The sequence below is a fragment of the Canis lupus genome, chromosome 5, assembly GCF_003254725.2.
Source record: "Canis lupus dingo isolate Sandy chromosome 5, ASM325472v2, whole genome shotgun sequence".
NCBI lineage: Eukaryota > Metazoa > Chordata > Mammalia > Carnivora > Canidae > Canis > Canis lupus.
This window is the reverse complement of record NC_064247.1, coordinates 22,985,447-23,000,900: the sequence shown is the minus strand read 5'-3', so window position 1 is coordinate 23,000,900 and position 15,454 is coordinate 22,985,447.

Genomic DNA, 15,454 nt, shown 5'->3' with positions numbered 1-15,454 from the left:
GTATATATTATTTCTTAAATTTTCTATTTCTTGAGAAAAATCCAGAACATGGCAGATCTTATTGGACAACCTCAAACTTGGGAATACTATCTTTAGTAAATGTAGATATATTAAAAATGTGAAATACAGGTTTCCACTGATGTATAAGAGTTATTTCTCATATCAGGACAACGTATCTGAATTACTTAGTTTCTCCTACTTTTTCTAGAGAGCACTGTACCTTCTGTTACATGAGACTTGTTGAAAGATTTCAGGATGAAGCATTTTGTTACCTTTGTTCACAAGATGGGTTTCATTCTTTGCTAAACTATATGTTCTAACTGGTTCTCAAGTATAGCTTCTCTTCTATGGGTGAATGTGTCTGTAAACTCATTAGACTGCCAGACACTCCACCAAAAATAAGCACTGCTATTTTCTTAATAAATTACATTTCTGTTTTCTCCATACAGTATCCTCCATCAGGAAGACGCCAGGATTGCTATGCTCTTTTTCACCTTGCTGACTGCTTTCCAGCTCCAGATTAATAGAATTTGGGGACAGTAATGATGTGTCACCAGCATTCGAGACTATGAATCTTCTGATGTATCAACTCCTGTGAATCACAACTATGATTTAGTCTCTCCCTCTCTTTTTTAGCTTTATTGAAATTTCAAAAATATGGCATGCAATACAGTGATTAGTAAGATAAAGCCAATTTGTTGCTAAAGATCTCATAAGTTGCCATTTATCAATAGTTTGGTAAAACCAGATATTGTTGGCTCACTGAGAATAGAGCCATTTATCAACTGTGTTTGTGTACGTATACATGTATCTTTTCCATGTTTCTGAAAATAAGATAAATGTTATTTTTAAGGATTCTAATTACTAAATTATAACTCCAGACCCTTTATACCTTTACAGAGGATTTCTCCATTCAATGGATAATCCTATCCATTGTGTGAATATTGTTAACTTGATTTTCAAAGGATACTATTTTCCTCCTTTCCAAATATCTAAATAGTTTCATGTGTCTCTTGGATTAACTAGATGCATACTGTTTTGCCTTGGTGAACAAGAAAAATAGTATCTTTTCCTATGAAGACAATATGTTTTGATCTTCCCAAAGCTACTAAAAAATAAGGTAAAAGTAGAGAACACATGAGGCTCTTCTGCAAGCAGCTGAATAGAATCCCAGTGTGCTGTTCTTGCCAGAGACTTTAACCTTGAGCTGACTGCTCCCCAACTCCTGTGGAAGTCCTGACTGACAGACATAACATCCTATAAGCAAGTGGACTGTATATTCCGCTGCGCTGAGCAGTGTTCTTGCCCTGAAGACAAGACTGCAGGGGCTATACTGGGAACTCAAGGCCCACTGGATTAGCTGTGAAATTAAGTGGAAGTAAAGATAACACACTTTTCTCTCTAGGATTCTGACAGCAGAGCTGGTAGGGAAATGCAGAGGAAAGGAGAAAATTGAGCTCCCCCTTTTATTCTGTCTGGCCATGTTAATTTCAGAGACACGGGAGGTCACAAGAATATCCAGCCCAGTTCCCTGCTTTCAATATCCAAAGCCAGAGAGGCTGTGATTTTCCCAGCATATACCACTCAAGAGGTACCAGAGTCCTAGCCTATGCCTTGAGTATCCTTCAAGAGCACGGCACAGCCACCTCACTAATTATGCACACAAGTACTTATGAGGACCTCTTTGGGGCCAACCTCCATTGTGAGACCTCATCAGTCCCTCCATGGAACTCATTGAGTTTAACAAGAGATGGATGCTCGAAACAATCAGGACACAACTCCTGTCTTGTTATGATGTTCTTAGCCCATCCTACTGCCTCCCATAGCTTCCCTGAGGTTACCTGGTGCCCTGTAAGTACGCAGAGGGAGGGTGAGAAAGCAGATGATGCCTCAAATAAACACTTCCTCTACTGCCTTCCCCAGAATGTTCTCAAATACTGTTCATTTGTGTTCTTCTGTGGATCAAATGCCAACAAGATGTTCTATATCCATTAACCTTAGATCCTTACAAGAAACCTCTGACATAAGCAATATTGTATCATCCCTGCTTGGAAATGGGAATAATCTTTGGCTGAGGATGTTTTAGTAAGTTGCCATGGTCACATGGCTAGTAGGCAGCAAAGCCAAGCCCAAGTCCTTCCGACTCCAGAGCCAGTACCCTTCTCCCATGCATGCTGTCCTCCAAACTGTGATCTCATGTGGTCCTCACAGCTGCTCAGCAAAAAAAGAAGAGCAGGATCAGTCATGTCCACTCTACAATAAAGAAATATTCTTCATTCTTGGTTTAGGTTCAGTTTTCTTTCCATATCCCATTGATGCAAGAACAATAGTATCTGTGTAGGCTCTGATGTGGCACAAAGGGCTTTCGTGTCTGAAGCTCATTTGTGTACAACACCAAAGTTGAAATGCTTTGTCATTTCTACCAACATCTGAGGAGCCATCTGCTAGTCTTCTCATGAAAGTCACTGGCTAGAACTGCATGTTTCTGAGATTATTTCTGAGAAGTAACTAGGAGTTGATGGCCTTTGTGCTAAAGTTAAAATGAAAACCCCTATGAGACAGGTGATATGCCCACTTGTAAAAACCGCCAGTGTATGCACACGTGTATGTGTGTGCGTGTGCATGTGCATATGTGTGTGTGTGTGTGTGTGTGTGTGTATGGTATTCAAGAGGCAGTCAGATCATTTGGCCACAGGCTTGTGGTCTCACAGAAAATTAACACTTGCTGGTTTTGTGATCTTGGATAGTCGCTTAACCTTTCCTTACCTCAGCTATTCCAGGAAAAATTGAGGATAAAAGTAACTCATGGGATTATTACAAAAATTAAGAAAGCTAACTTTATAAGCATATCTCAAAAGGTGTATTGGAAATAACACGTACTCAGTAAACATTTGGTTACTTACTCTATAAATACCAAGCACCTGTATCTATAACGTGTCAGACTCAGGGATATGAAGATGAATAAGACACAGAAACTAGCTGGATGAATGACCAGTGATTTGATGTCCTGCCTTAGGATTCATATTCTCAGTTGTTTACAACCATGATTTTACTCTTTATTATGGAGAATAAACCATTGCACATTTACATTGTTTTAGGAAATCCTATTCTTGATTTATTCTGATTTAATTCCCTCTATACCTTCTTGCCTTTCAACTTTATCCTAATTTTTATTTTATTATTTTAAGATTTTATTTATTTATTTGAGAAAGAGAGAGAAAGCAGAAGTCAGGGAAGAGGGGCAGAGGAAGAAGTGGTCTCCCCACTGGGCAGGGTGTCCTAATGCAGGGATCCATCCTAGGACCCTGAGATCATGACCTGACCTGAAGACAGACACTTAACCACTGAGCCACCCAGGCACCCCCTAACTTTAATTTTTATGCCACACCCTATTTTTATGTTTTATTGCTTTAATTGCTTATAATCTTTTTATTTCATAATTTCAAATCTGATTAAAGTCATTCTTTAGATTTTTTTTCCTTAATATTTTTGTAACATTGGTCATTTTAAATTTTACTTCTTTTATTTAGTTTTTTAAAATTTTAACATGTGTCTTAATACATCTTTGTCTTATAATTCGTATCCTCTTTTTCATCATCTCACCTTAAACCCTTTCTTTTCTGAAAGCATAATTATTCTTTTTAATATATTTTTATTGGAATTCGATTTGCCAACATATAGCATAACACCCAGTGCTCATCCCATCAGGTGCCCCCCTCAGTGCCCGTCACCCAGTCACCCCATCCCCCACCCACCTCCCTTTCCACCACCTCTTGTTCGTTTCCCAGAGTTAGGAGTCTCTCATGTTCTGTCTCCCTCTCTGATATTTCCCACTCATTTTCTCTCCTTTCCTCTTTATTCTTTATTATTGAAAGCATAATTAAATTGAGTTTCATGATTTCCTTTTCCAACAAGGAAGGATAGAGGGAGAAGCCTCCACATAAATAAGAGAGGCAGAAAGTCTTTCTTCTACCAGTTTTCTGTAAAAACACTTATCCAGCTACTGACAAGTAGAGGTTCTGGCAAGTTAGGGAACTTGCCCAAGGACAGCACCGTGGTGCTTAGTGGGTGCCATGTGAGGCAGTGAGGTAGGACAGAGACGGGATACTTTCAAGTCTTTATGACCTCAAAGTTTTCCTCATTCTCCAACCGACCTCTCTCTACTCCAAAGCCCAGCCTCCCCTTTAACTGACAGATAATCAGTTCTATTCCATAACAAGCTGGTCATTACCTAAAGGCAAATTTTGCAATTATTATAGCTTGACAAGTTCACCAGGGGTTCTATGAAATTCTATGGATAGTTAGTAGGCAGTTCTCTTGAGGTTTTTTCTTTTGCTTTTTAATAACTATGTCAGGATATTAGTAATGCCTGCTTATAATGTTTCTCAGCTAAGTGTGAAACTTTAGCGCCCCAATAATGTGAATTGTTTATGTTTTGAGGCAGATTCAGACTCACTCTGGGAGAAAATTTTGCCTCCACCTGCAGAAGTTCCCTCAGCCCACTTCTCTTAGCTTATGTAGAGACTAGTTGTTTAGGAATAGGTTAGTCTCTTTAATGTTTATAACTCAACCCAAACTTTCAGTTGATTGCTAAAATATTATTAACTGGTGATATTGAGAGTTCTAAAAAATATATATTATTTTGCTTTCAGGTGACAGAAGCCCAGTTTGAACTAACTTGAGAGGAAAAAATGATATATACAAAAATATTGTGACAAATTGTATTTTAGATTGCTGTGACCATCTTTATGGCCACACTGATAAATTTAGCCATTCTCACATGCTCATCTTACAATGTGTGACACTCTTCCCATCAAGGGTGGGGATTATATATTTTATTCCCTTGAATCTGAGCTGGAGCTTATGGTTGACCCAACCAACGGAGCATGACATAATGCTATTTGACATCTAAGACTAGGTTTAAAAAAAAAGATACAGCTTCCATCTGACACAGATAAATATACCTACCTCTCAGGAACTGCCATTGGAACCCAGACAACATGTAGGGTGAATAGCTCATCCTGGTTCACCGGGGGCTTCCCAAATGTTAGCACTGACTGTCCCATTTCCTGGGAAACTCATCAGTTCCAGGTAAACCATGTGGCCAGTCACCCTACTTAATCATGTTGTAAGGAAGCCCACATCACACGGAGAGGTCAGTGAAGGTGTTCCAACCAATTGTCCAAGCTAACTAAGGTCTCACCCACCAGCTAGCACCAAACCACTAGAACTGTGAGTTAATGATCTTTAGATAATCCCAGCCCCCAGTCTTTGAATCTTCCAGCTTAGGCACCAGGCATCTTGAAACAGGGACAAGCCACTCCTGATGCTATGTCTGAATTCCTGACCTATAGATATCATTAGATATAATAAATGAGTACATTGCCTTAAACCACCAAGGAACATTGTTACACAGCAATTGCTAATACAGAGACTGAGAGACAGTACAGAAATGTAACTGAATTTGAGAAATTATTGGAATGAGAACACAAATACTATTGGGATTATTTTCATATTCCATGTGGGCTTGATTCTTATTTTTTATCTATTACTGATGGTTTGCTCTCTCTCATGTACTGTAAAACATTCTCACATTTTCTGTCTTATGACTTCAACCAAGATGCTTGAATCTCTGGTTCTTTAGGAAGATATTCTGATAATCAGAACAATTTTGATTAGCCTGACTTAGGACACCTTTTCGGGACCAATTACCTATAGGTAGTAATGAGAGGAAGGAGTAGAAATAAGGTCATATTGTGGCAAATGGCTGTCCTCAATAGCGACGTGATATAAGGAGAAGAAAAGAACAACTTCCAAAGGAGTGCAGAGTCTGAATAGACCTATAATACCAAGAATATAAGCATCTGAACTTCATGATCTTAATTAAACACAAATTATTATAATTTTACCTGAAGCTTACTTTTGCGAAAAACCACTCATAAATGATTATCTAAAATATGAGCAGACCATTCACTTCTGTAGATCACATTAAAAACAAGGAATCTTGGGGCACCTGGGTGTCTCAGTTGGTTAAGCATCCGACTCTTGGTTTCAGCTCCAGTCACGATCTAAGGGTTGTGAGATTGAGCCCCACATTGGGCTCCCCACTCACAAGGAAGTCTACTTGAGGATTCTTTCCTTCTGTCCCTCCCCTGATCATGTTCTGTCTCTCAAGTAAGTAAATCTTTTTTAAAAATAAAATAAATAAAATAAAGACTCTTAGACCTCATTTCAAATTTATAATTTCAGACCTCTGGGGATTGAACTCTAGAATCTGCATTATGAAACAGAGGTTTATGTTTTCACTCAATTTGTTATTAGAAAAATTGTATCTTAATAATTTTTGTGTTTTCAGGGGGAAAAAGCCTTCAGAATTATTTTTTTCTTTCAATTTTTTTCCTTGATAATCTCATAAAATCAACTCTTGGAAAACCTTCACAACTGACACTTAACTCTGCCTCACAAACACTTTTCTGTAAACTCTGGGCAAGTAACAATATATGCCCAGAGTGCAGTAAAAAAGGAGCATCTCACTTATTTTATTACCTTCCACTTTCTTGGAGGAAGGCAGGGGTATCTAGTTTTTAAAACATGACATATTTTATTTTAATACTTAAGTTATGCAACTGAATTAAAGTGATGCAGGGCTTGTCTGAGTATATCACAGCTGTAGCAATAAATCAGTAATATATAACCTATCTTCGAAGATCTGCTGTTTCTCCTTTATTGATATGGTTCTAACATGGGCATCAGGGTCCCAGGAGCTACAAATCCTTGCCTCTACTCTTCCCCTGTGATTCTCTGGGGCTGCGTCCACTACATCTATACTCCACAGGACATTCACAGGGATCCTCTAAAAGTCTAAGTCAGGACATGTCACTCTCTTGCCTAACACCTGCCAACTGCCTCCATTCACATTTAAAATTACATTCAAATTACATTTCACACTCTAGCAAGACCTGGCCCCATTCCAACCTTCTGATCCCATCTCCCACTTCTTTTATTCTTCTGTCCTCTTTGCTATTTCTAAAGCATTCTAACAGGCTTCTGTCTCAGGACATTTGCACCTACTCTTGCCTCTATCTGAAACATGTTCCCTACATATTCCCATGACTTATTTTCTCACTTCACTCAGGTCTCTGCTAGCCTCCTATTACCCTCTTCCCTGCTACTGTTGTTTTTAATTCATAGTACTTCTCAGTACCCCAGTGCCTGGCATGTAGAAAGGATTCAATAAATATTTATTGAATAAATGAATGAATAGATTAATAAGTTAAGGGCCAGTTTGCTTTGTTCTGGAGAACTCACAATCGTGTTGTTTTCTAAAGTACCTAATGTGCCCTCTGAAAGGCATAACAGCTTCCTGCAAAGACAGAGGCTGTTGTTACCAAGTTCAGTTTCCAAATGTTCTGGAAAAGTGTGGTTGATGGAGTATGTTAGGTTTTATAGTATTTCTACAAATCAAAATTTTCAAACTGGTTTTCACTAATGAAGTGTGGAATATTCCCTCAAGGAAGAGACCATATAAAAGGCTTGGCTTTGAAATTGTTAGAATTACTTCATGCCTGTGACAAGCTATGAGGCAAAGACATTGACTTTCAAAACTGCATGATGAAGGTGAATAATGCAGCATGGCTGTCCAGAGACTGTCACATATTGGGAGTCAGCCTGGTCAGTAAGCCAAACTTTACTGATTCAAAAGTTCCCAACATGTGTGTATGCTTTGCTAATAATGCATCTGGCATTAGCATTTGTGAGGATTATTGAGAAAGGTTGAAACACCTACCAGGAAGTACCTGGAGGTGATGTCTCAGGAGGATATGTCTAAAATAATACTTACTGCTTAAAAACAGTTCCTAGACTTTCAAGGGCAGAGAATTAATTCGCTTTGTTATATTCTGGTTCCCACTGGATGGCTAAATACGGTGAAGCCTCGCCATTTGCACACTTTGACTATTTCCTGATATGGTGGAAATCTAATTAGACTACAGAAGCTAATGGAGAGACAGGTGGCACTAATGACAATTTGCACAGCACACTGTGTTCAAGGCTACCTCCAACCAAAATCAGGAATTTTGCAAGCTGATACCACTAAAATATAGGTGCACATAAGCCATTGAGTCAGTCCATGTATTTAAGTTCTCAAAAGAGGCTGTTAACTCTTAATTCAGTTCAATGACCCCAGAAATGTGAATGCCATGCCCAGGGGCCACTCAGATCCAATTATAATCCAGTCATTGTTAGCAAGTTCAGACCACTGCCTTGATGCCGGTTGATAGATGAGATCATAGCATATTATGACTGAAGTGTAGTGTAAGAGAAATCTGAGACAGCAAAACTTGAGTGCGCCCTAACAGTTCAATAATGATGAAGATGTTATCATAGTTAATAACAACTGTGCACTTCTGCTTCAATGAGATGAGAGCCCAAAGGCAGTTATTCCCAAACTGTAGAAGGCCAGCTGAGTCAGAGTGACCCATGGAGTGTTTTAAAAATACTTCCTCTAAGGTTCCAGCCTAGAGATTCAAATTCAGATCCAAGTCAGAGTCCAGAAGTATATATTCTTGTAAAACTTTCTAGGTGATCTGGTGCTGGGGCAGGTTTGGTTTTAGGTTCTGTGAAAAAGAAATATTATTTAAAAAGAAATTTTTAATTCTGTTACCCTCTATGGCTTAGCTATAAACAGTATTTCTGGGGTTATATTACTATAAAACCTATTTTATATGTAACCAAAAATTATGACATACCTAAATTAGAAGGTGGGGGTGGAGAGGAGAAGTATGCATGTGTGAGAATGTTATTGGCAGGATGGGGAATAAAGAGCCAAAGCCTAAAATTGAAAAATCAAAAAAGCAGTATAAACATGCAAGTAGAAATATGGAGTTAAGTTCCAGAAGAAATAGCTCAAAACCTTTAAAGTGATTGATTCTAGGGGACAAGTATTGGGTATATGGGAGCTAGCAACTGTTATTTTTCCACTGTAAACATTGTAGTTACTATCTGACTTACCAAAATATACGTAATTTCTTGAGGAAGAAGTAAGACCACATTTACCATCTTGAAATGATTTTTAAGAAGACAAAATATATGAAACCACAGATTGTAAAACACTTCACATCGGGCACTGAAGGACAGTGATCCCAGAGAGATGGAAAACAAAGTGGCTCTAAAACTGCCCAAGACTATTGCCAGGAGAGAGTTTAAAATGGCAGCACAGGGACCAATCCAAGTCCAACAGAATCCTGGCGGTCAGGAGACAGACTTGAAAACCTGTAAAGACCAGCACTAGAGTTCTCAAAATGAAGTAAAGAGGATGAGAGTTTCACACAGAGGAGCCCTTGGTATCTAAAGAGGAACCCCCATGGGAATGGGACTGAACACTGATGAGCACATGCATGTGAAGAAACCACCAGTGGCTCAGGGAAGAACCACCTGAAGAATTTGAAAATAATGCTGTCACCACTTCTTTTCAACATTGTGCTGGAGTATCTAATAGATATACAGAGACAGAGACAGAGAAGGAGGGAGGCTCAGGAAGGAAGAAAGCAGGAAAGGAAGAAATGAAACCATCCTTATTCACAGACTACAAGATAATCTATGTAGAAAATCCAATGCAATCTAAAAAGAAGCTTCTAGAATTTATGATTGAGAGTAGTAAGGTTTCAAGATACAAGGTCAATGGTCACAAATAAGTTAGATCTCTATAGTAAGAGCAAATAATTAAGAACTATATTTTAATGTACCATTCATAATATTAAAAACATGCAATAAATCTAATAAAAGATGTGGCATAGCTGTATGCTGAGAAATGGAAGACATTGCTGAGAGAATTAGGGAAATCCCAAATACATGAAGAGATATATTAGCTTCACAGGCTGGAAGACACAATTGTTAAATGCCAGTTCTCTCCAAATTGGTCTATATTCACTGTAATACTAATCAGAATTCCAAAAGTGGTTTTTTTTTTGTAGATATGACAGACTTATTCAGAAATTTATATTGAAATGCAAAGGATCTTAATTAGCCAAAATCTTTGAAAATGAAAACCAGAGTCTCAGGATTAACAGTAACATTACTACTTAAAGCAGTAGTAATCCAGACAGTTATATTAGCATTCAGATAGAAAAATAGGCCAACATAACAGAATAGGAAATCTGAACATAAACATGGACAACTGGGATCCCTGGGTGACTCAGTGGTTTAGCACTGCCTTCAGCCCAGGGTGTGATCCTGGAGACCTGGGATCAAGTCCCACGTCAGGCTCCCTGCATGGAGCCTGCTTCTCCCTCTGCCTATGTCTCTGCCTCTCTCTGTCTCTGTGTCTCTCATGAATAAATAAATAAAATTAAAAATAAATAAATAAAATAAAATGAAGAAGAACTTTAATTATAACTTGCACCATAAACAAATACTGATTCAAAATATATTATGGAAACTAAAACTATAAATCTTATGGAAGAAAAAATAAAAAAGAATTTTGCTATTTTGGGTTAGGTGAATATTTCTTTAAAACAACAACTAAATCATAAATCATAAAAGAACAAACTTAAATTGGACCTCATCAAATCAAAAACCTCTTCTCTGAAAAAGACACTGTAAAGAGATGAGCAAACCACAAGCTATGAGAAAGCACTTGCAAATTATATATCTGATAAAATACTTTTATCAGAATATGTAAAGAACTCTCAAAAATCAAAAATAAAATAAACAGTGCAATAAAAATGGCCAAAATATTTGAATAGACATTTTCACCAAAGATGATATATAGATGACAAGTAAGCACATGAAAAGGTGCTCAATATCATAAGTCATTTGGAAAATGCAAATCAAAACTAAAACAAGATACCATCACACACCTATTAGAAAGAACAAAATTAAAGACTGCCCATATCAAGTGTTAGCAAGGTTTTAAAAAATCCCTGAAACTTTCAAATACTGCCAGGAAGAGTGTAAAATGGTATATCTACAGGACATCTGGGTGGCTCAGCGGTTGGGCATCTGCCTTCAGCTCAGGTCATGATCCCGGGATCCGAGATTGAGTCCCACATCAGGCTCCCTACAAGGAGCCTTCTTCTCCTTGTGCCTTTGTCTCTGCCTTTCTCTCTCAGTCTGTATCTCTGAATAAATAAATAAATCTTTAAAATAAATAAATAAATAAATAATAAAAAATAAATAAATAAGTAAGTAAGTAAATAAAATGGTACATCCACTTCAGAAAAGAACATGGCCATTTTTTTAAACATTAAAGATACACCTACCATATGATCCATCCATTCCACTTCTAAGTATTTACTCAAGAGAAGTAAAAGTATATGCCCACACAAAGGCCTGTTCATGAATGCTCGAAGAAGCTTTATTTGTAAGACTTAAAAAATGGCAGATACCGTGTATGTTCTTCAACAGATGAACAGATAAATAAACTGTGGTATGTCTATACAGTAGAAAACAATGCAACAATAAACAGGAATGAACATTGCTGCATGCAACTGTGAGTGAAATAATTTTGTTGAGAAAAAATGGACAAAGTCAGACAAAAAAAGGGTACAATATGTACTGTGTGGATTTGTTGATGTAAAACTCTAAGGAATGCAAACTAATATATGGTGTCAAAAGGCAGATCAGTAGTTGCCTGGACCAGGGACAAGGAGGAGAGGTGTAAATTTATCTGTCTACTTGACTGGGCTATGGGATGCCTGGTCATATGGCCAAGCTTTATTCTCACTGTGTCTGTGAATAAGATTAAAATTTGAATAGTAGACTGGAGTGAAGTAGATTGCTCTCCCCAGTGTGGGTGGCTCTCATCCGATCAATTGAAGACCTAAATAGAATAAAAAGCCTTAGTAAGAGGGAGTTCATCCTACCTGACCATTAGAGCTGTGACATCAGTCTTCTCCTGCCTTTGGACTTGAACCAAATCTCAGCTCTTCTGGGGCTGGAGCTCGTCACCCTTTGGACTAGACTTTACACCATTGGCTCTCCTGGTTCTCAGGCATTTGGACTCAGACTGGAAGTACACCATCGAATCTCCTGGGTCTCCAGCCTGCCAACTACAAATCTTGGGACATCTCAATCTCCACAACTGCATAAGCTAATTTGTGATAACATATATCCTATTGGCTCATTTCTCTGGAGAACCCTGACTGATAAAAGGGATTAAGGGAAAGATTATAAAAGGGCACCAAGAGACTTTTGAAGGTGATGGATATGTTCACTATCTTGATTGTGATAATGGTTTCATGGGCATATACACATGTCAGACCTATCAAATCATACATTTTAAATGTGTGAAGTTTATTGTGTGTCCTCATTACATCTCAGTAAAGTTGTTCCGAAATAGTTTTTGAAAAAACTCAGTGCATGATCAAGAACAAATCTGCCTATGAAAGTGTTACAACAGAGCTCCATGTAAAGTACAGTGAGGTCCCAGAAGAGAAGTTGATTCTGATTGAAGGTATTGAGAATGCCTCACGGGGAAGATGGAACCACAGATATGTACGCACAATCCCAACAATTTATATCCTGAGACCCTCATCTATTTCACTTATTCTTCTGTCTTGCCTGTATCTGCATCCTTCTCAGTAGAATTCAGCGGTTTCAAATTTGAGATCTAAAGTCAGATGGCTGTTGACCAGTTAGATAACCACCTCCAATTGTTTGCACAATTCCCAGAACATGGCACCTAATAATGTTGACCGGTTTATTCAAACCTGGCTTTCCTCCACCATCAGCCCAGAAAACTTTTCCATCCATATTAGCATCAACTCTCTCTCTCTCATTTATCATTTACTTCCTTGCTAACCACCTGCAGTGGTTAATCCACGTCTCGCTCTTTTTCTCTGCTGGGCTCTGTGACATCTTCCCTTCTAAGTCCTATTTCCTACCCACAGCATTTGCAGTGAAAACTGATTAAAAGCCATCTGAATTATTCAGTATTTGACAAACACATACAATTTAGAATCCTAATCTGGCTTTAAAATAAAAAGTGCCTGTGAGTAATTTATTGCTAAACTCAACGTTGGCCAGAGCTTGAATAGATAAATGTAAAATTACCCTTGGTGATTCTTATGAAGACATATGTAAATATACGGATGGGTATAGCGCAGTTATTGAATATTTTAAATTATTTTGCCCATTACTAATGAATGACTGGCCAGAATCAATTGCATACTCAAAATCAATAAATGGAGGATATTTCACTCTGAATTCCAGAATAGGCAAGGGATTTATTTCCTCACATTTCATAGTATATCATCAGAAACTTATTAAAGGATTTAGCAATACTGAATCTGAAAACCAACTGTGAAGGATAGGGGGAAAGAAACATATTCTCTCAAGCTTGGCCTCAGGCCCCTACCCAAATGGCCAGATCAACCCCTGCAGAATTGCAGAACTGATAAAATTTAATTTAGGGGTTCCAAGACCATTTTTTGATATATCTTCATCTCTGTCGTTCTTTCCTAGTCCCTTCTTTCTCCCCTCAAAGCTTGGGAGCTTATAAACTATTAACTTTTTCTCAGGAAAAAAATCTGAGGCTAACCACTTAAATTTCAATGTGAACAAGGCTTATGTGTCCTTCCTAAGGGAATTTGCATTTTAACAAGAAAATCTTAAAAATGTGGAATTTCAGAAAGCTTAATGGTTACAGGAGAATTTGAGGAGAAGCATAAAGTCTCTTTCTTTTCCAAAACCACAGTACTTATTTTATTACTTATGTATGTAAGAATGTCCCTGTTTCTGAATTTTAAGCCAAGCTTAAAATTGCTTGTTTTCACAGGCTTGTTTTCCTGAAAAATTATGATTTCTTCTTATGTCAAAGAATGGTTGCAAAAAATCTCAAGAGATTTCTTGGAGAACAAATGCATATGAATGATAGAAAAAATATTAAATACTTTGGTTTTCTAATGTGAAAAATCAGAGATGTATTACCATGTGTTGAATTAGAAATATATCAATCTTGTGCCATAAATCCCCACTGAATTTTATATTGTCCAGTAAGACTGGTTGCTCAGAGCCATTTTAAGTAGAATGGAATTCAATTTAAATTGAAAAATGTAACATACTTCCAACAAAGTGAAAATATAGCCATATGAAATAACTCTTGGTAGTTAATGTCATAAGAAAAAATATATATTTTTGTAGATATTAAAAATACATGGCATGCCGGGACACCTGCACCTCAATGTTCATAGCAGCAATGTCCACAATAGCCAAATTCTGGAAGGAGTCACGATGCCCTTCGACAGATGAATGGATAAAGAAGATGTGGTCTATATATACAATGGAATATTATTCAGCCATCAGAAAGGATGAATACCCACCATTTGCTTCAATGTGGATGGAACTGTAGGGTATTATGCTGAGTGAAGTAAGTCAACTGGAGGAGGACAATCATCATATGGTTTCATTCATATGGGGAATATAAGAAATAGTGAAAGGGATTATAAGGGAAAGGAGAGGAACTGAGTGGGAAAAATTAGAGAGGAAAACGAACTATGAGAGAATCCTAACTCTGGGAAACAAAGAATTCTGGAAGGGGCAATGGGCAGAGGGTTGGGGTAACTGGCTGACAAGCACTGATGAGGGCACTTGATGGGATGAGTACTGGGTGTTATACTATATGTTGGCAAATCGAACTTAAATAAAACAAAACAAAATAAATACAAGGCAGCATGACTCAGCCAAATGAGGTGAAGTTAAAAATTAGAATCTAAAACCTTAATCACTCCTTATCCAATCATCTCAAGTATCTAAGGGCCTAGCATGTGTCACATCCTGTACTGGATGATGGGCTGTCAACTGGAGAGTTAGCCCCCACCCTCAAAGAGCTCATTATCTGGTGGGGACAATGGGCATGCACAGGACAATATAGCATGACAAGTTCTATGAGAAAGGAAAGCACAGAGAATCATGGGACACAGTAAAAGCTCCTGGGTTCTAATTAGAGGAATGAGCCAGAGTCTGTTTCTCTAAAGAGGAGGACCTGGAGAAAAGGGTCTTAAAGGAAACCCTAGCCAGGAATTCAACTCACCAGGCCTAGGTGAGAGAGAATTTGCAAATGTTATAAGCATAATGTCCAAACCAAGATCTAGGGTGTCCGTTGAAAATAAGGTAGAAGGACACCTGGGTGTCTCAGTGGTTGAGCGTCTGCTTTTAACTCAGGTCGTGATCCTGGGGTCCTGGGATTGAGTTCCACAGGGAGCCTGCTTCTCCCTCTGCCTATGTCTCTGTCTCACTCTCTGTGTCTCTCACGAATAAATACATAAATAATCTTTAAAAGAAAAGAAAGAAAGAAAGAAAGAAAGAAAGAAAGAAAGAAAGAAAGAAAGAAGAAAGAAAGAAAGAAAGAAAGAAAGAAAGAAAGAAAGAAAGAAAGAAAGAAGAAAGAAAGTGAGATAGAAAAAAAAAAAAAAAGAAAGTGAGATAGAGCAGGCAACTGGCTGAGACCAAGTAGATA